Raw genomic sequence first — 25896 nt, 5'->3', positions numbered from 1 at the left:
CCACCTGCTCCACCAAGATGGAGGATGGGAAAGAAAACCATGTCCTTCATGAGGAGCAGCGCCCTGTTCAGGCCAAGAGCCAGACCACCAACTGGCTCTGCTCGTTTGGCCTAACCACCTGCTCCACCACGGTGGAGGACCGGAAGAAAAAACAGGTCCTCCCCAAGGAGCAGATCCCGGTTCAGACCAAGAGCAAGACCTCCACCTGGCTCTGCTGGTCTGGACTAACCACCTGCTCCACCTACATGGAGGATAAGAAAGAAAACCATGTCCTTCACAAGGAGCAGCGCCCGGTTGTAACCAAGAGCCAGACCGCCACCTGGCTCTGCTGGTTTGGAGTAACCGCCTGCCCAACCAAGATCAAGGACGGGAACAACAGCCAGGTCCTTCCCGAAGAGCAGCGTCCGGTTACGTCCAAGAGCCAGCCCTCCAAATGGCTCTTCTGGTTTGAACAAACCACCAGCTCCGCCAAGATCCACGACGGGAATAAAACCAAGGTCTTTCACGAGGAGCAGAGCCCGGTTCACACCAACACACAGACCTCCAACTGGCTCTGCTGGATTGGACTAAACACCTGTCCTGGAAATGGAGATCAAAAACTTGTGCGTCCTGAGGAGAGGCTGCCCACCAATGCTGAGCGCCGTGCCTCCAACTGGCCCTTCTGGATTGACCTTTCTCCACACCCCAAATGGGTCCCGTCCAGGGTCAGCGAGCCTGTTGTTCCAAAGGACCCAAAGCAGCAGTCCCCGCGCACCGAGCAAAAGGCCTTCAGTCTGCCTGACACCCTGCACCACCCCCTTATGCAAACCCGGAAGCTATGCTTGATCATAGGTTCTTTGGGAAACTGGTGTACGTCTCGCCTGACAGGGGTTGCCCACCGGCTCCTGAGAGCATTGTGAAGACACTAGGCACAGGTAAGCGATCGAGATTCATACTGCACGGAAGGGACTGCGGGTGGGGAGCAGGGAACCGCAAAGGTCTGGTCTGTGAGCGCTTCCAAGAAAAGCAGACCTCCAGAGGTCCATCAGCTCTCCCCTGAGACTTGCCCGGCCGTAGGGCTGACACCCAGCCGAGACTCCCATGCAAAACGGGGCCTGCCAGAGGGGCGGTGAGCCCCACGGGCTGCCCCGAGCTGTCCTGTGAGGCTGGAAAAGCGGCACAGGAATCAGAGCCCTGCAGGGTGATGCTTTGCAAATCGAGCCTGCATCCCTTTCTCCGCGCTCATGCCGTGTCATTTCCAGGGAACGGAACAAACGGCCTCAGCTTCCACGGGAACAGAGTGATTTCCACAAAGCACTCCTGTCCATCCGACAGCCTGTGGGTCAAACGTTGACCAAAGGTTGCGCTGAAGGCACCTGCGATGACAACAACGTCTTCTACTGGGTGGACACCAACCTCCCCCAGATCATCACCTCCATCACCATCATTTTCTAGCAATCATGACATTAATAAAATCATCATTCCTACAGCCTGTGTCAGTATGGTAGCAGTGGGTTTGGGACAGTGGCAGCACTAAAGGCATTGGTGCAGGAGAGCGCTGCTGTACAGGGACTGGGGGCATGTTCCCAGGGAGGAGGAAGGGCGCTGGGCTGGGATAAAAGAGGCCTCGGTGGCTGTGAAGTGTCCAGAGACAGCCATGCCCCGGGGGAGAGAGCACATTTTGAGAGGGAACCTACGTCCCTGCGAGGTCCCCCAGAGTACACGGGGAGGTCCCTTGAGTGCTGCAGCACGCTGGGAAGCATCCAGAGCACACTGGGAATCCTCAGCTGGGCCAGTTCTGCAAAGATCCTGGGCGCATCACCTTCATAGAGGAGGCTCGCACCAAGGGAGCCTTCCCAGAAAGGGAAAAGGGCGGCAAAACACCACAGCAAGATCTGCTGGGGAAGGGGGGGAGGCCCTGAGGCACGGCGGCTCACACTCCCTGGTCTGTTTCGTCCCTCTGATTATTACTGCTGACTGGTAGTTCAGGCCGGCAGCCATGAAGTCGCCGAGAGAAGCCTGTGGGCTGTCAAACGGGACTTTGAGGCACTGGCGTGGTGTCACGGCTCCAGCCCGGTGCAGCCCGGTGCTGTGACTAAGGGGGTGGAGGGACAAACGAACCCATGAACCAGGAAAGGGGGAAGAGAGGTAGTGAAAAGGTAGGGAGATGGGCCTAACAACAAAACAGCGGCAACGAGCTCAGGGAGAAAATACTACTTTTCTAAGGAGGACAGCGGAATGCAAGATTCAGAAAACAGATGAGGTTTTCCAAAAGCAAGTGTCGAGTCTTGCACCTTGGAAGGAATAGCCGCAACTATCAGTACAGGTTGGGACACGACCTGCTGGACAGGAGCTCTGCGGTGCGCAACCTGGAGGTCCAGGTGGACCACAGGTTGGCCATGGGCCAGCAGGGTGCCCTGGTGGCCAAGAAGGCCAATGGGATCCTACAGGGCATTCAAAGGAGCGTGGCCAGCAGGTCAAGGCAGGTGATCCTCTCCCTCCTCTCTGCCCTGGTCAGGCCTCACCCGGAGTACTGCGCCCGGTTCGGGGCTCCCCGGTACAAAAAAAAGTCGGGATCTCCTGGAAAGAGTCCAGCCGAGGGCCACGAAGATGATCAAGGGCCTGGAGCACCTCTCTTGTGAGGAAAGGCTGAGCGACCTGTTCAGTCTTGAGAAAAGAAGACGCAGAGGGGATCTGATCAATGTCTCTATCTAAGGTGACGGAGGCAAAGGAACAAGGCCTAGCTCTTTCCAGCCGTGCGTGGTGATAGGACAACGGGAAACGGCCAAAATAGGAAGTTCTGCACAAACGTGCAGAAGAACGTCTTCACGGTGAGGGTGACAGGGCACTGGAACTTCTGCCAAGGTAGGCTGTGGAGTCTCCTTGTCTGGAGATGTTCAAGACCTGCCTGGACGCCAACCTGTGCAACCTGGTCTACGGAGCCTGCTTTGGCACAGGGCTTGGACTCGATCATCTCAAGAGGTCCCTTCCAGCCCCTACAATTCTGTGATTCTGCGTCAGGGAGAACACTGTGTTGCTGAGGAGGAGAGGACAAACAGAGACACTGCTACGGGAGCTGTAAAAGCAAAGGTTCAAATCTCTTGCTCTGTACTATCAGATATTCTTTTATTTTCTTGCCTACATAGGAATAAAGGAAATTAATCCCATATTCATTGCTGTTGGACTGAAGGGGTCAAAAGGATGGGAGAGGAGCACCTGACCTCCGTTTACGTCTGTTTACGAGGGTGGATAGTGATAGCACAAGGGGGAATGGCTTTAAACTAAGACAGGAGAGGTTTAGGTTAGATAGTAGGGGAAAGTTTTTCACTCAGAGGGAGGTGACACACTGGAACAGGTTGCCCAAGGAGGCTGTGGATGCCCCATCCCTGGAGGCATTCAAGGCCAGGCTGGATGTGGCTCTGGGCAGCCTGCTCTGGTGGCTGGCGCCCTTGCACATAGCAGGGGGTTGAAACTAGGTGAGCACTGTGGGCCTTCTCAACCCAGGCCACTATTCGATTCTATGATTCTATGACCTCGTGTGCTCATGAAAATTACAGAGTGCAGACGGATTGGAAAAAGGGGAGGTGGAACAGGGAGGTGGGATTTGGGGGTAGGGTCCCCAGCCCCAAGCTGGGTGCACGGCTGCACCCGCACCGGGAAAGGCATTGTGACATCACAGGGCGGGGCAGGACTTCAGTCTTTATGAAGTCACGCTGGCAGCCTCCCTCAGCTCAGACACGTGGGGCGGTCACTCCGTCCTGGTGGTCACTGCTGGAGCTCCGCTCTGGGTGACAGCCACTTTGTGTGTTGAGAGTGGTCCGTGGGAGAGAACAGGATGAAGGTCAGCCTGACTCTCTTCCTGATCTTACTTGCCTTCATGTCTCCAATTCCTGACTTTGCCAGCTGTCTCAGCTGGGCCCGGAATTGGGACAAAAAGCTGCTCCTTCCCGAGGAGCAGCAACCCTTAGAGATCGAGTGCCAGGCCTCCAGCTGGCTCTCCCGGCTTGGTCTAACCACCTGCCCCACCAAGATCGGGGATGGGAACAAAAGCCACGTCCTCCACGAGGAGGACGGCCCGGGAGAAACCAAGAGCCAGACCACCACCTGGCTCTGCTGGTTCGGCCTAACCACCTGCTCCAACAACATGGAGGACGGGAACAAAAGCCACGTCCTTCACGAGGAGCAGCGCCCGCTTGAAACCAAGAGCCAGACCACCACCTGGCTCTGCTGGTTTCGCCTAGCGACTTGCCCCATCCAGACTGACGATGGGAACAAAAGCCACGTCCTCCATAAGGAGCAGCGCCCGGTTCAGACCAAGAGCCAGACCACCACCTGGCTCTGCAGGTTTTGCCGAGCGACTTGCCCCATCCTGACTGACGATGGGAAGAAAAACCACGTCCTTCGTGAGGAGCAGCGCCCGGTTCAGACCAAGAGCCAGACCACCAACTGGCTCTGCTGGTTTCGCCTGACCACCTGCCCCATCAACTTTGAGGACGGGAAGAAAGACCAGGTCCTTCATGAGGAGCAGCGCCTGGTTCAGACCAAGAGCCAGACCACCACCTGGCTCTGCTGGTTTTGCCGAGCAATTTGCCCCATCCAGACTGACGATGGGAACAAAAACCACGTCCATCGTGGGGAGCAGCGCCCGGTTCAGACCAAGAGCCAGACCACCACCTGGCTCTGCTGGTTTTGCCGAGCGACTTGCCCCATCCAGACTGACGATGGGAACAAAAACCACATCCTCCATAAGGAGCAGCGCCCGCTTGAAACCAAGAGCCAGACCACCACCTGGCTCTGCTGGTTTCGCCTGACCACCTGCCCCATCAACACTGAGGACGGGAATGAAGACCAGGTCCTTCGTGAGGAGCAGCGCCCGGTTCAGACCAAGAGCAAGATCACCACCTGGCTCTGCTGGTTTTGCCGAGCGATTTGCCCCATCCAGACTGACGATGGGAAGAAAAACCACGTCCTTCGTGAGGAGCAGCGCCCGGTTCAGACCAAGAGCCAGACCACCACCTGGCTCTGCTGGTTTCGCCTAACCACCTGCTCCACCAGGGTGGAGGACGGCAAGAAAGACCAGGTCCTCCCTGATGAGCAGATCCCAGTTCAGACCAAGAGCAAGACCTCCACCTGGCTCTGCTCGTTTGGACTAACCACCTGCTCCACCAGGGTGGAGGACGGCAACGAAAACCATGTCCTTCATGAGGAGCAGCGCCCTGTTCAGGCCAAGAGCCAGACCACCAACTGGCTCTGCTCGTTTGGCCTAACCACCTGCTCCACCAGGGTGGAGGACCGGAAGAAAAAACAGGTCCTCCCCAAGGAGCAGATCCCGGTTCAGACCAAGAGCAAAACCTCCACCTGGCTCTGCTGGTCTGGACTAACCACCTGCTCCACCAACATGGAGGATAAGAAAGAAAACCATGTCCTTCACAAGGAGCAGCGCCCGGTTGTAACCAAGAGCCAGACCGCCACCTGGCTCTGCTGGTTTGGAGTAACCGCCTGCCCAACCAAGATCAAGGACGGGAACAACAGCCAGGTCCTTCCCGAAGAGCAGCGTCCGGTTACGTCCAAGAGCCAGCCCTCCAAATGGCTCTTCTGGTTTGAACAAACCACCAGCTCCGCCAAGATCCACGACGGGAATAAAACCAAGGTCTTTCACGAGGAGCAGAGCCCGGTTCACACCAACACACAGACCTCCAACTGGCTCTGCTGGATTGGACTAAACACCTGTCCTGGAAATGGAGATCAAAAACTTGTGCGTCCTGAGGAGAGGCTGCCCACCAATGCTGAGCGCCGTGCCTCCAACTGGCCCTTCTGGATTGACCTTTCTCCACACCCAAATGGGTCCCGTCCAGGGTCAGCGAGCCTGTTGTTCCAAAGGACCCAAAGCAGCAGTCCCCGCGCACCGAGCAAAAGGCCTTCAGTCTGCCTGACACCCTGCACCACCCCCTTATGCAAACCCGGAAGCTATGCTTGATCATAGGTTCTTTGGGAAACTGGTGTACGTCTCGCCTGACAGGGGTTGCCCACCGGCTCCTGAGAGCATTGTGAAGACACTAGGCACAGGTAAGCGATCGAGATTCATACTGCACGGAAGGGACTGCGGGTGGGGAGCAGGGAACCGCAAAGGTCTGGTCTGCGAGCGCTTCCAAGAAAAGCGGACCTCCAGAGGTCCATCAGCTCTCCCCTGAGACTTGCCCGGCCGTAGGGCTGACACCCAGCCGAGACTCCCATGCAAAACGGGGCCTGCCAGAGGGGCGGTGAGCCCCACGGGCTGCCCCGAGCTGTCCTGTGAGGCTGGAAAAGCGGCACAGGAATCAGAGCCCTGCAGGGTGATGCTTTGCAAATCGAGCCTGCATCCCTTTCTCCGCGCTCATGCCGTGTCATTTCCAGGGAACGGAACAAACGGCCTCAGCTTCCACGGGAACAGAGTGATTTCCACGAAGCACTCCTGTCCATCCGACAGCCTGTGGGTCAAACGTTGACCAAAGGTTGCGCTGAAGGCACCTGCGATGACAACAACGTCTTCTACTGGGTGGACACCAACCTCCCCCAGATCATCACCTCCATCACCATCATTTTCTAGCAATCATGAAATTAATAAAATCATCATTCCTACAGCCTGTGTCAGTATGGTAGCAGTGGGTTTGGGACAGTGGCAGCACTAAAGGCATTGGTGCAGGAGAGCGCTGCTGTACAGGGACTGGGGGCATGTTCCCAGGGAGGAGGAAGGGCGCTGGGCTGGGATAAAAGAGGCCTCGGTGGCTGTGAAGTGTCCAGAGACAGCCATGCCCCGGGGGAGAGAGCACATTTTGAGAGGGAACCTACGTCCCTGTGAGGTCAGCGTTCCCCAGAGTACACGGGGAGGTCCCTTGAGTGCTGCAGCACGCTGGGAAGCATCCAGAGCACACTGGAATCCTCAGCTGGGCCAGTTCTGCAAAGATCCTGGGCGCATCACCTTCATAGAGGAGGCTCGCACCAAGGGAGCCTTCCCAGAAAGGGAAAAGGGCGGCAAAACACCACAGCAAGATCTGCTGGGGAAGGGGGGGAGGCCCTGAGGCACGGCGGCTCACACTCCCTGGTCTGTTTCGTCCCTCTGATTATGACTGCTGACTGGTAGTTCAGGCCGGCAGCCATGAAGTCGCCGAGAGAAGCCTGTGGGCTGTCAAACGGGACTTTGAGGCACTGGCGTGGTGTCACGGCTCCAGCCCGGTGCAGCCCGGTGCTGTGACTAAGGGGGTGGAGGGACAAACGAACCCGTGAACCAGGAAAGGGGGAAGAGAGGTAGTGAAAAGGTAGGGAGATGGGCCTAACAACAAAACAGCGGCAACGAGCTCAGGGAGAAAATACTACTTTTCTAAGTATGACGGCGGAATGCAAGATTCAGAAAACAGATGAGGTTTTCCAAAAGCAAGTGTCGAGTCCTGCACCTTGGAAGGAATAGCCGCAAGTATTCAGTACAGGTTGGGACACGACCTGCTGGAGAGGAGCTCTGCGGTGCAGAACCTGGAGGTCCAGCTGGACAACAGGTTGGCCATGAGCCAGCAGGGTGCCCTGGTGGCCAAGAAGGCCAATGGGATCCTACAGGGCATTCAAAGGAGCGTGGCCAGCAGGTCAAGGCAGGTGATCCTCTCCCTCCTCTCTGCCCTGGTCAGGCCTCACCTGGAGGATTGCGTCCGGTTCTGGGCTCCCCGGTACAAAAAAAGGTCGGGATCTCCTGGAAAGAGTCCAGCCGAGGGCCATGAAGATGATAAAGGCCCTGGAGCACCTCTCTTATGAGGAAAGGCTGAGCGACCGGTTCAGCCTTGAGAAAAGAAGACGCAGAGGGGATCTGATCAATGTCTCTATCTAAGGCGACAGAGGCAAAGGAACAAGGCCTAGCTCTTTTCAGCCGTGCGTGGTGATAGGACAACGGGAAACGGCCAAAATAGGAAGTTCTGCACAAACGTGCAGAAGAACGTCTTCACGGTGAGGGAGACAGGGCACTGGAACTCCTGCCAAGGTAGGCTGTGGAGTCTCCTTGTCTGGAGATGTTCAAGACCTGCCTGGATGCCTACCTGTGCAACCTGGTCTACGGAGCCTGCTTTGGCACAGGGCTTGAATTCAATCATCTCGAGAGGTGCCTTCCAGCCCCTACAATTCTGTGATTCTGCATCAGGGAGAACACTGTGTTGCTGAGGAGGAGAGGACAAATAGAGACACTGCTACGGGAGGTGTAAAAGCAAAGGCTCAAATCTCTTGGTCTGTACTATCAGATATTCTTTTATTTTCTTGCCTACATAGAAATAAAGGAAATTAATCCAATATTCATTGCTGTTGGACTGAAGGGGTCAAAAGAATGGGAGAGTAGCAGCTGACCTCCGTTTACGTCTGTTTACGAGGGTGGATAGTGATGGGATACGGGGGAATGGCTTTTAACTAAGACAGGAGAGGTTTAGGTTAGATAGTAGGAGAAAGTTTTTCACCAGAGGGTGGTGACACACTGGAACAGGTTGCCCAAGGAGGCTGTGGATGCCCCATCCCTGGAGGCATTCAAGGCCAGGCTGGATGTGACTCTGGGCAGCCTGCTCTGGTGGCTGGCGACCTTGCATGTAGCAGGAGGTTGAAACCAAGAGATCAGTGTGGGCCTTCTCAACCCAGGACGCTCTATGATTCGGTGATTCTATGACCTCGTGTGCTCATGAAAATTACAGAGTGCAGGCGGATTGGAAAAAGGGGAGGTGGAACAGGGAGGTGGGATTTGGGGGTAGGGTCCCCAGCCCCAAGCTGGGTGCACGGCTGCACCCGCACCGGGAAAGGCATTGTGACATCACAGGGCGGGGCAGGAATTCAGTCTTTACTATGTCACGCTGGCAGCCTCCCCCAGCTCAGACACTTGGGGCAGTCGCTCCGTCCTGGTGGTCACTGCTGGAGCTCTGCTCTGGGTGACAGCCACTTCGTGTGTTGAGAGTGGTCCGTGGGAGAGAACAGGATGAAGGTCAGCCTGAATCTCTTCCTGATCTTACTTGCTTTCGTGTCTCCAATTCCTGACTTTGCCAGCTGTCTCAGCTGGGCCCGGAATTGGGACAAAAAGCTGCTCCTTCCCGAGGAGCAGCATCCCTTAGAGACCAAGTGCCAGCCCTCCAGCTGGCTCTCCCGGCTTGGTCTAACCACCTGCCCCATCAAGATCGAGGATGGGAACAAAAGCCACGTCCTTCACAACGAGCACAGACCGACTGAGGCCAAGAGCCAGCCCACCAACTGGCTCTGCTGGTTTGGCCTACCCAGCTCCTCCACCAAGATGGAGGATGGGAACAAAAGCCAGGTCCTTCACAAGGAGCAGAGCCCGCTTGAGAACAAGGGCCAGCCCTCCACCTGGCTATGCTCGTTTGGACTAAACACCTGCTCCACCAAGCCTGAGGACGTGAAGAAAAACCAGCTCCTTCACAAAAAGCAGCGTCCCCTTCAGCCCAAGAGCCAGCCCTCCAACTGGCTCTGCTGGCTTGGACTAACATCCTGCTCCACCAAGACCGAGGACGGGAAAAAAGACCAAGTCCTTGCCGAGCAGCAGAGCCGTGTTGAGTCCAAGAGCCAGCCCACCAACTGGCTCTGCTGGCTTGGCCTTCCCACCTGCTCCACCAAGACCGAGCATGGGAAGAAAGAGCAGGTCCTTCATGAGGAGCAGCGTCCTGGTGAGGCCAAGAGCCAGCCCTCCAACTGGCTCTGCTGGCTTGGACTAAAATCCTGCTCCACAAAGACTGAGGACGCAAAGAAAGCCCAGGTCCTTCATGAGGAGCAGCGTCCTGGTGAGGCCAAGAGCCAGCCCTCCAACTGGCTCTGCTGGCTTGGACTAACATCCTGCTCCACTAAGACTGAGGACACGAAAAAAGACCAAGTCCTTGCTGAGCAGCAGAGCCGTGTTGAGTCCAAGAGCCAGCCCTCCAACTGGCTCTGCTCGTTTGGACTGACATCCTGCTCCACTAAGACCGAGGACGCAAAGAAAGACCAGGTCCTTCCCAAGCAGCAGAGTAGGATCGAGTCCAAGAGCCAGCCCTCCAACTGGCTCTGCTGGTTTGGACTAACATCCTGCTCCACAAAGACCGAGGACGCAAAGAAAGACCAGGTCCTTCCCGAGCAGCAGCGTCCTGTTGAGTCCAAGAGCCAGCCCTCCAGCTGGCTTTGCTGGCTTGGACTAACATCCTGCTCCACCACGGTGGAGGACGGGAAGAAAGACCAGGTCCTTCCCGAGCAGCAGCGTACTGTTGAGTCCAAGAGCCAGCCCTCCAACTGGCTCTGCTGGCTTGGACTAACATCCTGCTCCACAAAGACCGAGGACGCAAAGAAAGACCAGGTCCTTCCCGAGCAGCAGCGTCCTGTTGAGTCCAAGAGCCAGCCCTCCAGCTGGCTCTGCTGGTTTGGCCTAACCACCTGCTCCACCACGGTGGAGGACGCAAAGAAAAACCAGGTCCTTCATGAGGAGCAGATCCCGGTTCAGACCAAGAGCAAGACCTCCAGCTGGCTCTGCTCGTTTGGAATAACCACCTGCTCCACCAACATGGAGGACGGGAAAGAAAACCATGTCCTTCACAAGGAGCAGCGCCCGGTTGTAACCAAGAGCCAGACCGCCACCTGGCTCTGCTGGTTTGGAGTAACCGCCTGCCCAACCGACATCGAGGACGGCAACCACAACCAGGTCCTTCCCAAAGAGCAGCGTCCGGTTAAGTCCAAGAGCCACACCTCCAACTGGCTCTTCTGGTTTGAACAAACCACCAGCTCCACCAAGATCGAGGACGGGAAGAAAAACAACGTCTTGCATGAGGAGCAGGGCCCGGTTCACACTAACACACAGACCTCCAACTGGCTCTGCTGGATTGGACTAAGCACCTGTCCTGGAAATGGAAATCAAAAACTTGTGCGTCCTGAGGAGAGGCTGCCCATCAATGCTGAGCGCCATGCCTCCAACTGGCCCTTCTGGATTCGCCTTTCCCCACACCCCAGATGGGTCCCGACCAGGGTCAGCGAGTCTGTTGTTCCAGGGGGCCCAAAGCAGCAGTCCCCGCGCACCGAGCAAGAGGCCTTCAGCGTGTCTGACATCCTGCGCCACCCCCTTACGCAAAGCCTGATCATCTGCTTGCTCATAGATTTGTGGGGAGACTGGTATCTGTTTCGGCTGCCAGGGGTTGCCTACCGGCTCTGGAGAGGAGTGTGAAGACATTAGGCACAGGTTAGCCATCGGCATTCATACTGCACAGAAGGGACTGTGGGTGGGGAGCAGGGAACCGCAAAGGTCTGGTGTGTGAGGGCTTCCCAGAAAAGCAGACCTCCAGAGGTCCATCAGCTCTCCCCAGCGACTTGTCTGGCCATAGGGCTGACACCCAGCCGAGACTCCCATGCAAAATGGGGCCTGCCGCAGGGGCGGTGAGCCCCACGGGCTGCCCCGAGCTGTCCTGTGAGGCTGGAAAAGCGGTGCAAGAATCAGAGCCCTGCAGGGTGATGCTCTGCAAAACGAGCCTGCATCCCTTTCTCTGCGCTCATGCCGTGTCATTTCCAGGAAACGGGACAAACGGCCTCAGCTTCCACGGGAACAGAGTGATTTCCACAAAGCGCTTCTGTCCATCTGGCAGCCTGTGTGTCAAATGGTGGCAGTCAGTCGGTGGGGCGGGACACGCCTGAACCTACCAAAGGTGGCGCTGAAGGCACCTGCGATGACAACAACATCTTCAACTGGGTGGACACCAACCTCTCCCAGATCATCACCTCCATCACCATCATTTTCTAGCAGTCATAAAATTAATAAAATCATCATTCCTACAGCCTGTGTCAGTATGGTAGCAGTGGGTTTGGGACAGTGGCAGCACTAAAGGCATTGGTGCAGGAGAGTGCTGCTGTATGGGGATTGGGGGCATGTTCCCGGGGAGGAGGAAGGGCGCTGGGCCGGGATAAAAGAGGCCTCGGTGGCTGTGAAGTGTCCAGAGACAGCCATGCCCCAGGGGAGAGAGCACATTTTGAGCGGGAACCTACGTCCCTGTGAGGTAATGCAGCGTTCCCCAGAGTACACAGGGAAGTCCTGTGAGTGCTGCAGCACGCTGGGAAGCATCCAGAGCACACTGGAATCCTCAGCTGGGCCAGTTCTGCAAAGATCCCGTGCGCATCACCTTCATAGAGGAGGCTCGCACCAAGGGAGCCTTCCCAGAAAGGGAAAAGGGCGGCAAACCACCACAGCAAGATCTGCTGGGGAAGGGTGGGAGGCCGTGAGGCACGGTGGCTCACACTCCCTGGTCTGTTTCGTCCCTCTGATTATGACTGCTGACTGGTAGTTCAGGCCGGCAGCCATGAAGTCGCTGATTGAAGCCTGTGGGCTGTCAAACGGGACTTTGGGGCACTGGCGTGGTGTCACGGCTCCAGCCCGGTGCAGCCCGGTGCTGTGACTAAGGGGGTGGAGGGACAAACGAACCCGTGAACCAGGAAAGGGGGAAGAGAGGTAGTGAAAAGGTAGGGAGATGGGCCTAACAACAAAACAGCGGCAACGAGCTCAGGGAGAAAATACTACTTTTCTAAGTATGACGGCGGAATGCAAGATTCAGAAAACAGATGAGGTTTTCCAAAAGCAAGTGTCGAGTCTTGCACCTTGGAAGGAATAGCCGCAAGTATATCAGTACAGGTTGGGACACGACCTGCTGGAGAGGAGCTCTGCGGTGCAGAACCTGGAGGTCCAGGTGGACAACAGGTTGGCCATGAGCCAGCAGGGTGCCCTGGTGGCCAAGAAGGCCAATGGGATCCTACAGGGCATTCAAAGGAGCGTGGCCAGCAGGTCAAGGCAGGTGATCCTCTCCCTCCTCTCTGCCCTGGTCAGGCCTCACCTGGAGGATTGCGTCCGGTTCTGGGCTCCCCGGTACAAAAAAAGGTCGGGATCTCCTGGAAAGAGTCCAGCCGAGGGCCGTGAAGATGATAAAGGCCCTGGAGCACCTCTCTTATGAGGAAAGGCTGAGCGACCGGTTCAGCCTTGAGAAAAGAAGACGCAGAGGGGATCTGATCAATGTCTCTATCTAAGGCGACAGAGGCAAAGGAACAAGGCCTAGCTCTTTTCAGCCGTGCGTGGTGATAGGACAACGGGAAACGGCCAAAATAGGAAGTTCTGCACAAACGTGCAGAAGAACGTCTTCACGGTGAGGGAGACAGGGCACTGGAACTCCTGCCAAGGTAGGCTGTGGAGTCTCCTTGTCTGGAGATGTTCAAGACCTGCCTGGATGCCTACCTGTGCAACCTGGTCTACGGAGCCTGCTTTGGCACAGGGCTTGAATTCAATCATCTCGAGAGGTGCCTTCCAGCCCCTACAATTCTGTGATTCTGCATCAGGGAGAACACTGTGTTGCTGAGGAGGAGAGGACAAATAGAGACACTGCTACGGGAGGTGTAAAAGCAAAGGCTCAAATCTCTTGGTCTGTACTATCAGATATTCTTTTATTTTCTTGCCTACATAGAAATAAAGGAAATTAATCCAATATTCATTGCTGTTGGACTGAAGGGGTCAAAAGAATGGGAGAGTAGCAGCTGACCTCCGTTTACGTCTGTTTACGAGGGGGGATAGTGATGGGATACGGGGGAATGGCTTTTAACTAAGACAGGAGAGGTTTAGGTTAGATAGTAGGAGAAAGTTTTTCACCCAGAGGGTGGTGACACACTGGAACAGGTTGCCCAAGGAGGCTGTGGATGCCCCATCCCTGGAGGCATTCAAGGCCAGGCTGGATGTGACTCTGGGCAGCCTGCTCTGGTGGCTGGCGACCTTGCATGTAGCAGGAGGTTGAAACCAAGAGATCAGTGTGGGCCTTCTCAACCCAGGACGCTCTATGATTCGGTGATTCTATGACCTCGGGTGCTCATGAAAATTACAGAGTGCAGGCGGATTGGAAAAAGGGGAGGTGGAACAGGGAGGTGGGATTTGGGGGTAGGGTCCCCAGCCCCAAGCTGGGTGCACGGCTGCACCCGCACCGGGAAAGGCATTGTGACATCACAGGGCGGGGCAGGAATTCAGTCTTTACTATGTCACGCTGGCAGCCTCCCCCAGCTCAGACACTTGGGGCAGTCGCTCCGTCCTGGTGGTCACTGCTGGAGCTCTGCTCTGGGTGACAGCCACTTCGTGTGTTGAGAGTGGTCCGTGGGAGAGAACAGGATGAAGGTCAGCCTGAATCTCTTCCTGATCTTACTTGCTTTCGTGTCTCCAATTCCTGACTTTGCCAGCTGTCTCAGCTGGGCCCGGAATTGGGACAAAAAGCTGCTCCTTCCCGAGGAGCAGCATCCCTTAGAGACCAAGTGCCAGCCCTCCAGCTGGCTCTCCCGGCTTGGTCTAACCACCTGCCCCATCAAGATCGAGGATGGGAACAAAAGCCACGTCCTTCACAACGAGCACAGACCGACTGAGGCCAAGAGCCAGCCCTCCAACTGGCTCTGCTGGTTTGGCCTACCCAGCTCCTCCACCAAGATGGAGGATGGGAACAAAAGCCAGGTCCTTCACAAGGAGCAGAGCCCGCTTGAGAACAAGGGCCAGCCCTCCACCTGGCTATGCTCGTTTGGACTAAACACCTGCTCCACCAAGCCTGAGGACGTGAAGAAAAACCAGCTCCTTCACAAAAAGCAGCGTCCCCTTCAGCCCAAGAGCCAGCCCTCCAACTGGCTCTGCTGGCTTGGACTAACATCCTGCTCCACCAAGACCGAGGACGGGAAAAAAGACCAAGTCCTTGCCGAGCAGCAGAGCCGTGTTGAGTCCAAGAGCCAGCCCACCAACTGGCTCTGCTGGCTTGGCCTTCCCACCTGCTCCACCAAGACCGAGCATGGGAAGAAAGAGCAGGTCCTTCATGAGGAGCAGCGTCCTGGTGAGGCCAAGAGCCAGCCCTCCAACTGGCTCTGCTGGCTTGGACTAAAATCCTGCTCCACAAAGACTGAGGACGCAAAGAAAGCCCAGGTCCTTCATGAGGAGCAGCGTCCTGGTGAGGCCAAGAGCCAGCCCTCCAACTGGCTCTGCTGGCTTGGACTAACATCCTGCTCCACTAAGACTGAGGACACGAAAAAAGACCAAGTCCTTGCTGAGCAGCAGAGCCGTGTTGAGTCCAAGAGCCAGCCCTCCAACTGGCTCTGCTCGTTTGGACTGACATCCTGCTCCACTAAGACCGAGGACGCAAAGAAAGACCAGGTCCTTCCCAAGCAGCAGAGTAGGATCGAGTCCAAGAGCCAGCCCTCCAACTGGCTCTGCTGGTTTGGACTAACATCCTGCTCCACAAAGACCGAGGACGCAAAGAAAGACCAGGTCCTTCCCGAGCAGCAGCGTCCTGTTGAGTCCAAGAGCCAGCCCTCCAGCTGGCTTTGCTGGCTTGGACTAACATCCTGCTCCACCACGGTGGAGGACGGGAAGAAAGACCAGGTCCTTCCCGAGCAGCAGCGTACTGTTGAGTCCAAGAGCCAGCCCTCCAACTGGCTCTGCTGGCTTGGACTAACATCCTGCTCCACAAAGACCGAGGACGCAAAGAAAGACCAGGTCCTTCCCGAGCAGCAGCGTCCTGTTGAGTCCAAGAGCCAGCCCTCCAGCTGGCTCTGCTGGTTTGGCCTAACCACCTGCTCCACCACGGTGGAGGACGCAAAGAAAAACCAGGTCCTTCATGAGGAGCAGATCCCGGTTCAGACCAAGAGCAAGACCTCCAGCTGGCTCTGCTCGTTTGGAATAACCACCTGCTCCACCAACATGGAGGACGGGAAAGAAAACCATGTCCTTCACAAGGAGCAGCGCCCGGTTGTAACCAAGAGCCAGACCGCCACCTGGCTCTGCTGGTTTGGAGTAACCGCCTGCCCAACCGACATCGAGGACGGCAACCACAACCAGGTCCTTCCCAAAGAGCAGCGTCCGGTTAAGTCCAAGAGCCACACCTCCAACTGGCTCTTCTGGTTTGAACAAACCACCAGCTCCACCAAGATCGAGGACGGGAAGAAAAACAACGTCTTGCATGAGGAGCAGGGCCCGGTTCACACTAACACACAGACCTCCAACTGGCTCTGCTGGATTGGACTAAGCACCTGTCCTGGAAATGGAAATCAAAAACTTGTGCGTCCTGAGGAGAGGCTGCCCATCAATGCTGAGCGCCATGCCTCCAACTGGCCCTTCTGGATTCGCCTTTCCCCACACCCCAGATGGGTCCCGACCAGGGTCAGCGAGTCTGTTGTTCCAGGGGGCCCAAAGCAGCAGTCCCCGCGCACCGAGCAAGAGGCCTTCAGCGTGTCTGACTTCCTGCGCCACCCCCTTACGCAAAGCCTGATCATCTGCTTGCTCATAGATTTGTGGGGAGACTGGTATCTGTTTCGGCTGCCAGGGGTTGCCTACCGGCTCTGGAGAGGAGTGTGAAGACATTAGGCACAGGTTAGCCATCGGCATTCATACTGCACAGAAGGGACTGTGGGTGGGGAGCAGGGAACCGCAAAGGTCTGGTGTGTGAGGGCTTCCCAGAAAAGCAGACCTCCAGAGGTCCATCAGCTCTCCCCAGCGACTTGTCTGGCCATAGGGCTGACACCCAGCCGAGACTCCCATGCAAAATGGGGCCTGCCGCAGGGGCGGTGAGCCCCACGGGCTGCCCCGAGCTGTCCTGTGAGGCTGGAAAAGCGGTGCAAGAATCAGAGCCCTGCAGGGTGATGCTCTGCAAAACGAGCCTGCATCCCTTTCTCTGCGCTCATGCCGTGTCATTTCCAGGAAACGGGACAAACGGCCTCAGCTTCCACGGGAACAGAGTGATTTCCACAAAGCGCTTCTGTCCATCTGGCAGCCTGTGTGTCAAATGGTGACAGTCAGTCGGTGGGGCGGGACACGCCTGAACCTACCAAAGGTGGCGCTGAAGGCACCTGCGATGACAACAACATCTTCTACTGGGTGGACACCAACCTCTCCCAGATCATCACCTCCATCACCATCATTTTCTAGCAGTCATAAAATCAATAAAATCATCATTCCTACAGCCTGTGTCAGTATGGTAGCAGTGGGTTTGGGACAGTGGCAGCACTAAAGGCATTGGTGCAGGAGAGTGCTGCTGTACGGGGATTGGGGGCATGTTCCTGGGGAGGAGGAAGGGCGCTGGGCCGGGATAAAAGAGGCCTCGGTGGCTGTGAAGTGTCCAGAGACAGCCATGCCCCAGGGGAGAGAGCACATTTTGAGCGGGAACCTACGTCCCTGTGAGGTAATGCAGCGTTCCCCAGAGTACACAGGGAAGTCCTGTGAGTGCTGCAGCACGCTGGGAAGCATCCAGAGCACACTGGAATCCTCAGCTGGGCCAGTTCTGCAAAGATCCCGTGCGCATCACCTTCATAGAGGAGGCTCGCACCAAGGGAGCCTTCCCAGAAAGGGAAAAGGGCGGCAAACCACCACAGCAAGATCTGCTGGGGAAGGGTGGGAGGCCGTGAGGCACGGTGGCTCACACTCCCTGGTCTGTTTCGTCCCTCTGATTATGACTGCTGACTGGTAGTTCAGGCCGGCAGCCATGAAGTCGCTGATTGAAGCCTGTGGGCTGTCAAACGGGACTTTGGGGCACTGGCGTGGTGTCACGACTCCAGCCCGGTGCAGCCCGGTGCTGTGACTAAGGGGGTGGAGGGACAAACGAACCCGTGAACCAGGAAAGGGGGAAGAGAGGTAGTGAAAAGGTAGGGAGATGGGCCTAACAACAAAACAGCGGCAACGAGCTCAGGGAGAAAATACTACTTTTCTAAGTATGACGGCGGAATGCAAGATTCAGAAAACAGATGAGGTTTTCCAAAAGCAAGTGTCGAGTCCTGCACCTTGGAAGGAATAGCCGCAAGTATATCAGTACAGGTTGGGACACGACCTGCTGGAGAGGAGCTCTGCGGTGCAGAACCTGGAGGTCCAGCTGGACAACAGGTTGGCCATGAGCCAGCAGGGTGCCCTGGTGGCCAAGAAGGCCAATGGGATCCTACAGGGCATTCAAAGGAGCGTGGCCAGCAGGTCAAGGCAGGTGATCCTCTCCCTCCTCTCTGCCCTGGTCAGGCCTCACCTGGAGGATTGCGTCCGGTTCTGGGCTCCCCGGTACAAAAAAAGGTCGGGATCTCCTGGAAAGAGTCCAGCCGAGGGCCATGAAGATGATAAAGGCCCTGGAGCACCTCTCTTATGAGGAAAGGCTGAGCGACCTGTTCAGCCTTGAGAAAAGAAGACGCAGAGGGGATCTGATCAATGTCTCTATCTAAGGTGACGGAAGCAAAGGAACAAGGCCTAGCTCTTTTCAGCCGTGCGTGGTGATAGGACAACGGGAAATGGCCAAAATAGGAAGTTCTGCACAAACGTGCAGAAGAACGTCTTCACGGTGAGGGAGACAGGGCACTGGAACTCCTGCCAAGGTAGGCTGTGGAGTCTCCTTGTCTGGAGATGTTCAAGACCTGCCTGGATGCCTACCTGTGCAACCTGGTCTACGGAGCCTGCTTTGGCACAGGGCTTGAATTCAATCATCTCGAGAGGTGCCTTCCAGCCCCTACAATTCTGTGATTCTGCGTCAGGGAGAACACTGTGTTGCTGAGGAGGAGAGGACAAATAGAGACACTGCTACGGGAGGTGTAAAAGCAAAGGCTCAAATCTCTTGGTCTGTACTATCAGATATTCTTTTATTTTCTTGCCTACATAGAAATAAAGGAAATTAATCCAATATTCATTGCTGTTGGACTGAAGGGGTCAAAAGAATGGGAGAGTAGCAGCTGACCTCCGTTTACGTCTGTTTACGAGGGGGGATAGTGATGGGATACGGGGGAATGGCTTTTAACTAAGACAGGAGAGGTTTAGGTTAGATAGTAGGAGAAAGTTTTTCACCCAGAGGGTGGTGACACACTGGAACAGGTTGCCCAAGGAGGCTGTGGATGCCCCATCCCTGGAGGCATTCAAGGCCAGGCTGGATGTGACTCTGGGCAGCCTGCTCTGGTGGCTGGCGACCTTGCATGTAGCAGGAGGTTGAAACCAAGAGATCAGTGTGGGCCTTCTCAACCCAGGACGCTCTATGATTCGGTGATTCTATGACCTCGGGTGCTCATGAAAATTACAGAGTGCAGGCGGATTGGAAAAAGGGGAGGTGGAACAGGGAGGTGGGATTTGGGGGTAGGGTCCCCAGCCCCAAGCTGGGTGCACGGCTGCACCCGCACCGGGAAAGGCATTGTGACATCACAGGGCGGGGCAGGAATTCAGTCTTTACTATGTCACGCTGGCAGCCTCCCCCAGCTCAGACACTTGGGGCAGTCGCTCCGTCCTGGTGGTCACTGCTGGAGCTCTGCTCTGGGTGACAGCCACTTCGTGTGTTGAGAGTGGTCCGTGGGAGAGAACAGGATGAAGGTCAGCCTGAATCTCTTCCTGATCTTACTTGCTTTCGTGTCTCCAATTCCTGACTTTGCCAGCTGTCTCAGCTGGGCCCGGAATTGGGACAAAAAGCTGCTCCTTCCCGAGGAGCAGCATCCCTTAGAGACCAAGTGCCAGCCCTCCAGCTGGCTCTCCCGGCTTGGTCTAACCACCTGCCCCATCAAGATCGAGGATGGGAACAAAAGCCACGTCCTTCACAACGAGCACAGACCGACTGAGGCCAAGAGCCAGCCCTCCAACTGGCTCTGCTGGTTTGGCCTACCCAGCTCCTCCACCAAGATGGAGGATGGGAACAAAAGCCAGGTCCTTCACAAGGAGCAGAGCCCGCTTGAGAACAAGGGCCAGCCCTCCACCTGGCTATGCTCGTTTGGACTAAACACCTGCTCCACCAAGCCTGAGGACGTGAAGAAAAACCAGCTCCTTCACAAAAAGCAGCGTCCCCTTCAGCCCAAGAGCCAGCCCTCCAACTGGCTCTGCTGGCTTGGACTAACATCCTGCTCCACCAAGACCGAGGACGGGAAAAAAGACCAAGTCCTTGCCGAGCAGCAGAGCCGTGTTGAGTCCAAGAGCCAGCCCACCAACTGGCTCTGCTGGCTTGGCCTTCCCACCTGCTCCACCAAGACCGAGCATGGGAAGAAAGAGCAGGTCCTTCATGAGGAGCAGCGTCCTGGTGAGGCCAAGAGCCAGCCCTCCAACTGGCTCTGCTGGCTTGGACTAAAATCCTGCTCCACAAAGACTGAGGACGCAAAGAAAGCCCAGGTCCTTCATGAGGAGCAGCGTCCTGGTGAGGCCAAGAGCCAGCCCTCCAACTGGCTCTGCTGGCTTGGACTAACATCCTGCTCCCCCAAGACTGAGGACACGAAAAAAGACCAAGTCCTTGCTGAGCAGCAGAGCCGTGTTGAGTCCAAGAGCCAGCCCTCCAACTGGCTCTGCTGGTTTGGACTGACATCCTGCTCCACTAAGACCGAGGACGCAAAGAAAGACCAGGTTCTTCCCAAGCAGCAGAGTAGGATCGAGTCCAAGAGCCAGCCCTCCAACTGGCTCTGCTGGTTTGGACTAACATCCTGCTCCACAAAGACCGAGGACGCAAAGAAAGACCAGGTCCTTCCCGAGCAGCAGCGTCCTGTTGAGTCCAAGAGCCAGCCCTCCAGCTGGCTTTGCTGGCTTGGACTAACATCCTGCTCCACCACGGTGGAGGACGCAAAGAAAGACCAGGTCCTTCCCGAGCAGCAGCGTCCTGTTGAGTCCAAGAGCCAGCCCTCCAGCTGGCTCTGCTGGTTTGGCCTAACCACCTGCTCCACCACGGTGGAGGACGCAAAGAAAAACCAGGTCCTTCATGAGGAGCAGATCCCGGTTCAGACCAAGAGCAAGACCTCCAGCTGGCTCTGCTCGTTTGGAATAACCACCTGCTCCACCAACATGGAGGACGGGAAAGAAAACCATGTCCTTCACAAGGAGCAGCGCCCGGTTGTAACCAAGAGCCAGACCGCCACCTGGCTCTGCTGGTTTGGAGTAACCGCCTGCCCAACCGACATCGAGGACGGCAACCACAACCAGGTCCTTCCCAAAGAGCAGCGTCCGGTTAAGTCCAAGAGCCACACCTCCAACTGGCTCTTCTGGTTTGAACAAACCACCAGCTCCACCAAGATCGAGGACGGGAAGAAAAACAACGTCTTGCATGAGGAGCAGGGCCCGGTTCACACTAACACACAGACCTCCAACTGGCTCTGCTGGATTGGACTAAGCACCTGTCCTGGAAATGGAGATCAAAAACTTGTGCGTCCTGAGGAGAGGCTGCCCATCAATGCTGAGCGCCGTGCCTCCAACTGGCCCTTCTGGATTCGCCTTTCCCCACACCCCAGATGGGTCCCGACCAGGGTCAGCGAGTCTGTTGTTCCAGGGGGCCCAAAGCAGCAGTCCCCGCGCACCGAGCAAGAGGCCTTCAGCGTGTCTGACATCCTGCGCCACCCCCTTACGCAAAGCCTGATCATCTGCTTGCTCATAGATTTGTGGGGAGACTGGTATCTGTTTCGGCTGCCAGGGGTTGCCTACCGGCTCTGGAGAGGAGTGTGAAGACATTAGGCACAGGTTAGCCATCGGCATTCATACTGCACAGAAGGGACTGTGGGTGGGGAGCAGGGAACCGCAAAGGTCTGGTGTGTGAGGGCTTCCCAGAAAAGCAGACCTCCAGAGGTCCATCAGCTCTCCCCAGCGACTTGTCTGGCCATAGGGCTGACACCCAGCCGAGACTCCCATGCAAAATGGGGCCTGCCGCAGGGGCGGTGAGCCCCACGGGCTGCCCCGAGCTGTCCTGTGAGGCTGGAAAAGCGGTGCAAGAATCAGAGCCCTGCAGGGTGATGCTCTGCAAAACGAGCCTGCATCCCTTTCTCTGCGCTCATGCCGTGTCATTTCCAGGAAACGGGACAAACGGCCTCAGCTTCCACGGGAACAGAGTGATTTCCACAAAGCGCTTCTGTCCATCTGGCAGCCTGTGTGTCAAATGGTGGCAGTCAGTCGGTGGGGCGGGACACGCCTGAACCTACCAAAGGTGGCGCTGAAGGCACCTGCGATGACAACAACATCTTCAACTGGGTGGACACCAACCTCTCCCAGATCATCACCTCCATCACCATCATTTTCTAGCAGTCATAAAATTAATAAAATCATCATTCCTACAGCCTGTGTCAGTATGGTAGCAGTGGGTTTGGGACAGTGGCAGCACTAAAGGCATTGGTGCAGGAGAGTGCTGCTGTACGGGGATTGGGGGCATGTTCCCGGGGAGGAGGAAGGGCGCTGGGCCGGGATAAAAGAGGCCTCGGTGGCTGTGAAGTGTCCAGAGACAGCCATGCCCCAGGGGAGAGAGCACATTTTGAGCGGGAACCTACGTCCCTGTGAGGTCAGCGTTCCCCAGAGTACACAGGGAAGTCCTGTGAGTGCTGCAGCACGCTGGGAAGCATCCAGAGCACACTGGGAATCCTCAGCTGGGCCAGTTCTGCAAAGATCCCGTGCGCATCACCTTCATAGAGGAGGCTCGCACCAAGGGAGCCTTCCCAGAAAGGGAAAAGGGCGGCAAACCACCACAGCAAGATCTGCTGGGGAAGGGTGGGAGGCCGTGAGGCACGGTGGCTCACACTCCCTGGTCTGTTTCGTCCCTCTGATTATGACTGCTGACTGGTAGTTCAGGCCGGCAGCCATGAAGTCGCTGATTGAAGCCTGTGGGCTGTCAAACGGGACTTTGGGGCACTGGCGTGGTGTCACGGCTCCAGCCCGGTGCAGCCCGGTGCTGTGACTAAGGGGGTGGAGGGACAAACGAACCCGTGAACCAGGAAAGGGGGAAGAGAGGTAGTGAAAAGGTAGGGAGATGGGCCTAACAACAAAACAGCGGCAACGAGCTCAGGGAGAAAATACTACTTTTCTAAGTATGACGGCGGAATGCAAGATTCAGAAAACAGATGAGGTTTTCCAAAAGCAAGCGTCGAGTCTTGCACCTTGGAAGGAATAGCCGCAAGTATATCAGTACAGGTTGGGACACGACCTGCTGGAGAGGAGCTCTGCGGTGCAGAACCTGGAGGTCCAGCTGGACAACAGGTTGGCCATGAGCCAGCAGGGTGCCCTGGTGGCCAAGAAGGCCAATGGGATCCTACAGGGCATTCAAAGGAGCGTGGCCAGCAGGTCAAGGCAGGTGATCCTCTCCCTCCTCTCTGCCCTGGTCAGGCCTCACCTGGAGGATTGCGTCCGGTTCTGGGCTCCCCGGTACAAAAAAAGGTCGGGATCTCCTGGAAAGAGTCCAGCCGAGGGCCATGAAGATGATAAAGGCCCTGGAGCACCTCTCTTATGAGGAAAGGCTGAGCGACCTGTTCAGCCTTGAGAAAAGAAGACGCAGAGGGGATCTGATCAATGTCTCTATCTAAGGTGACGGAGGCAAAGGAACAAGGCCAAGTTCTGCTCTGGTGGTTGGCAACCCTGCACATAGCACGGGGTTGAAACTAGCTGATCACTGTGGGCCTTCTCAACCCACGCCATTGTATGAATCCTCTGCTGTTAGAAAAAGACAACATAGGATTGTATTGTGAAGAAGCTTAAGTATGATCTTTAAAGAAGGTCATGTACCTCCTGATTGACCTTACACTTTGTAAAGCAATTTCAGTAATTAATGAGGAAGCTTGTCATAGGACTATGGAATCATTAAAGGTGGAAAAGACCTCTAAAATTATCTGGGGGGCAGTTTGATTAACCCATCCTACCACGTCCAATAACCATGTCACCCAGTCCTACATTTGCCCATTTCTTGACCACCTCCCTGGACAGTGACTCCACCATCTGTGGCAGCATGTGCCAATGTCTCACCACTCTTTCTGAGAAGAAATTTTTCTCAATACCCAGTCTGAACCTACCCTGGCACAACTTCAGGCCTTTTCCTCTCATCCTATCATTATTACCTGGAAGAAGAGGCTGACCCCCTTTCCCCTAATAGATCTTTCGGACTACAAGTAGACTAATAACAACTGCACCGTATTTCAGTTAATTTGTAAAATATTTACTATGCTAACAATAAATCCTTATATCAGCATACGATGTATTCTGTCTTAGGCCATAGCAAAATTTTTAGTGTAAAAAAAAAAAAGTAAAATTCAGGAATAGATTCCAATCGATACCTGAGCCAACCTTAGATACATTTACCTGCTCTCCTATTTTATCACACTAAGGAAGACACTGCTGATCACACAACTGTGACATATATACTCGGACTGTGATAGCATTAGAAGACAAATACTGACTGCTTCAGAAAAATGACCTTAGATAATTTCATTCAGACCAACATCATTTTGACATTTGCACTACACTACTTCCTTGCCTTTATGGTCTTTACACGCTTTTCTTTGACACATATGCGCTGTGACTTCTCACTTCATTACAACCAATATCTTCTTTGAAATAAGGATTCATCTTTTCCCATTCTTCTCCCAGAAACTGCTACAGCTCTCAGACTTATTCAGCATATAACAGCAATCATGAAGGCTCAATCCCAAACCCTTCATTCAGTTCAACAGCTTGGGATCAGGTCAATAGTAATAAAGTTATTTTTGCTTAACAACTACTTAATATGTACAGTTTATTTATTTTAAATTTCCTATTATCTATTGGCATCCATTAGCATAATGCAACAGGGAAACACTACAATTACATTTTAATTTTCAGCTTTCTCACTGGAGTGAGATGGAAATTGAAAAATAGTTGTGATTTAATTTGTAAGACATAATTACTTATCTGACTTCACAGCATTTCAGACTAAGTGCGTTGTAGTTACACAGGACTTAATGCCACTGTCAGAACAGTGCAGGCCAGCCCCATATTGACTGCTTTTTGTGTCTTTGCTTCTGCAGATATGTTTAAATGTTTGTTGCTTGTATTGATTCTGCTTGTTTTTCAAGAAATTTAATTTCTACATTTACTAGGAAATCCACATAAGATAAGCACTTACACATCTCCAATCTTTCATTTTTCCAAACACAAAGGAAATGAAAGAGTATTTAAAATTATTGTATAGGGTAGGACTTTAAAGACAATGAATTGAGTGACCACAAAAAGAAAGGCAGAGAAAATAAATACTGATAATGAAAGAGAGAACTATGAAATGACATACAAGAATAATCTCTTCCAAACCATCTCAATTCAAGTTCACAATTTCACTTTAATACATCACCTTTGCAAAAGCTCCACCATTAGCTACTGGTGTGCAGCTGAATCACACTCTGAACTGTGAACACTAAGTAAGCAGAACATAAACTTCTCAGCCCATTTTCCCCGGAAGTGTTATTTACATTTACAATAGCTAGGAATTTCTCATTAAGCTGCCTCTGTTTGCTAATGTTAAACAGTTAAATGCCAGTCCCAGATGAACTGCTAGATAGTTGTTTAACCATATGTTTTCTTGCTTTTTTGTTTGCATCCTGCTGAATCCAAAGTCCTTTACTGAGAAGCATACATGTGTTTCTCTCTATGAGTAAAACATACAGTCACACATAATATGCCATTTATAATGGTACACATTGCTGCACTTCATTCACACTTTCCATCCAAACATACTCATAAAAATAATTAAATAGCCAATTACAAACATGCAATATTAACCTACATGTGCTAGAATTTTACTCTGAAAATTTTTGACATTTTTCTTTAGCTTGAAATACCTATCATCTCCAGAACATATTGCCCAATGTATAACACCTTGTACTACTGTTTGTTTGTTTTTAAAGTATAGTGTATTTTTTGAAAGATAAAAACAGATTATACAACCTGTGCTTGGCTGAAGAAATGAAAAGCTATGGGTATTCCTCCAGATGATGATGATGAATCTGAAATTACATGTTTTCTTTCATGACTCCAAATGTTTGTCGGATGTCATCTCTCCTTATAATCTTTTTTTTTTTTTTCTCCCCTTTTTTCCATTATGATAATACACCATGTAAATTGTTTAGTAGGAGAGAAAAATAATGTCACCGCTATTCCTACTGGTAAGTAACAACTATTCTTTACTGCTGGGAGAAATTCAAACAAGA

At 54.3% G+C, this 25896-nt stretch overlaps 1 protein-coding gene across 4 annotated transcripts in view; it reads right to left on the bottom strand.

Moving 5' to 3' along the window:
• Positions 1-25896, bottom strand: part of SLC36A4 (solute carrier family 36 member 4) — a 133046-nt gene that overhangs the window by 46220 nt on the left and 60930 nt on the right. The gene's annotated exons all lie outside the window — the stretch shown is intronic.

This window comes from Meleagris gallopavo, chromosome 1, assembly GCF_905368555.1.
Source record: "Meleagris gallopavo chromosome 1, MGAL_WU_HG_1.1, whole genome shotgun sequence".
NCBI classification, from domain to species: Eukaryota; Metazoa; Chordata; class Aves; order Galliformes; family Phasianidae; genus Meleagris; species Meleagris gallopavo.
The sequence above is the reverse complement of the archived record's forward strand: the minus strand, read 5'-3'. Positions and strand labels throughout refer to the sequence as shown.